Genomic DNA, 2500 nt, shown 5'->3' on the forward strand with positions numbered 1-2500 from the left:
ATATATACATATATATATATACATATGTATAAAAAATATATAAACATAATTAAAGATGGAAGACACTGAATCCACAAAGATGCAAATTTCAATCACGCTATCCAAGACCATATGAGGTCAACCGACTTTCCAAACTTTGATTCCCTGGTGGGTAAGAGCGGCTGACCTTATGCAGCCGAATAATAATTGCAAATTTCCAAACAAGCTATTATACAGCAATCACAAAGTCACTGAAAAGTTTGGACTAAAAAGTCTTGCAATTTGATTTTCAAGCACGCGTAGTATTTCTTCCTATTCATACGTTTTTGTTTCCATATCCTACTTCAGTTTAATGGCAGTGGTGTTCATACTGACTGCGTGAGGATGGGTGCAATTTTCATGCAAATATGAATGCTAATAATGGGCGTTTGTTTTGATTGTACAGTAATCGCAAGGCGAAGGACCATTCGGGTGTATCTGCTTGCGGTGTTTCAAAACAAGCGAAGGAAACAGTATATATATATATATATATATATATATATATATATATATATATATATATATATATATATATATATATATATATATATATATGTATGTATGTGTGTGTGTGTGTACATATATATATATATGTATGATATATATAAATATATATATATATATACATATATTATATATATAAATATATATATACTATATATATATATATATATATATATATATATGATATATATATATATATCATATATAAGTATATATATCATATATATATGTATATATATCATATATGTATATATATATATATCATACATATATGTATATATGTACACACACACACACACACACACACACACACACACACACACACACACATACACACACACACACACACATATATATATATATATAATATATATACTTATATATGATATATATACTTATATATGATATATATACTTATATATGATATATATACTTATATATGATATATATATATATATATATATATATATATATATATAGAGAGAGAGAGAGAGAGAGAGAGAGAGAGAGAGAGAGAGAGAGTGAGAGAGAGAGAGGGAGACAGCAATGTCACATGACTAAAGTATTGTCATTTCTCAAAATGATCACAAAATAATAGAGATAATAATAATAATAATAATAATAATAATAATAATAATAATAATAATAATAATAATAATAATAATGATAATGATAATGATAATAAAGATAATAACAATAATAATAATATAAATAAATAAATTAACGGTGTGCATTTTCTCTTTCTATTTCATATTAGCCATTGGTTATTTACACTTTTTTTGTGCGACGGCCATTTGCTTCAATTCAGCGATATTTTCTTAAGGTCACACCAGGACAACCGATGTTTGTAACTTTGATTGTATAATATAAGATGAAGCATGACCTGAGGTGACCGAACCGCAGGCAGACTGGGCTAGGTCAAATACGAAGTCACTGCATCAATTTTTACGTTTAACGGGTAGTTGGCTGTAATTGCTGGTTGGCCTTTTGAACTACTTTGAACGTTCGTTGACCTAGAGGGACCTCTTCAAAGGCTTCATGATGCGGATAATTGAATAATCGTATCTGTTGTAATTTTAGGTTCATTTGCTTCTGTGTTATCAGTAAGTATTTCGTGTATCGAAATCAATGAAGGAGGCATTAAGTCAAATGTAAATTTAGGGAATTGCAAGCTACTGTGACAATTGCGTCATTGTTCTACTGTGCATCTACTTATCTATCTACCAGTAACTTTACCTACTTCCCTATCTATCTATTTACATATCTATCTGCCTATTTACCTACCTACCTATGTATGTATCTCAATTAATCAACGTCAGTGTCTATCAGTCTAATAATCTACGATATTGTAGTAATCCATCTTGTATAATCCAATAATAGAAGCGAAGATTATATATAGTGTTTATGAAATGGAAGTCTTTAGGATCAGTTAATTGATACTATACAATGTTTAAGAGTCATCCATTTTTCCATTTTCGCGTGTTCAAAAAGCTTTCTCTTCCCAAGACACCCTTCTCCGCCCACCAGAGTGCATAGAACAATAAGATATGCAAATGATGATCGCCACAGGATCTCCAGTTTGATCCGCATCGTCATCTTTTTTCGATGTTCTGATAAAACGTACGCCAGATATAACCTCCTCTCCCTAGTGTAGGGGTTGTATGCCCATGAAAATTATGGAAAGACGGAAGGTCCTTTAGGTCAGGGGTGTGAAACGCGGCCCGCCACAGTCCTGTGTGCGGCGCGTGGCACATCTTCTCTCAGTCTGACAATTGGCCGATTTATATGATTAATTAGGCCTGTCCTTCGTCTTTCAGGATTTTCACTTACACTCTTTTTTTTTCTCTTATCACCTTTTTGTAAACAATAGCCTCCTACGTTTTTACGTCCACTAAATGACCGTTTCTTCGCGTGTAAAGTATATAGTATACTAAGGTGATATGTGGCCCCCCAGGGTGAATGAGTTTAACAAAACTTC

This window comes from Penaeus vannamei, chromosome 31 (genome assembly GCF_042767895.1).
Source record: "Penaeus vannamei isolate JL-2024 chromosome 31, ASM4276789v1, whole genome shotgun sequence".
Lineage (NCBI taxonomy): Eukaryota > Metazoa > Arthropoda > Malacostraca > Decapoda > Penaeidae > Penaeus > Penaeus vannamei.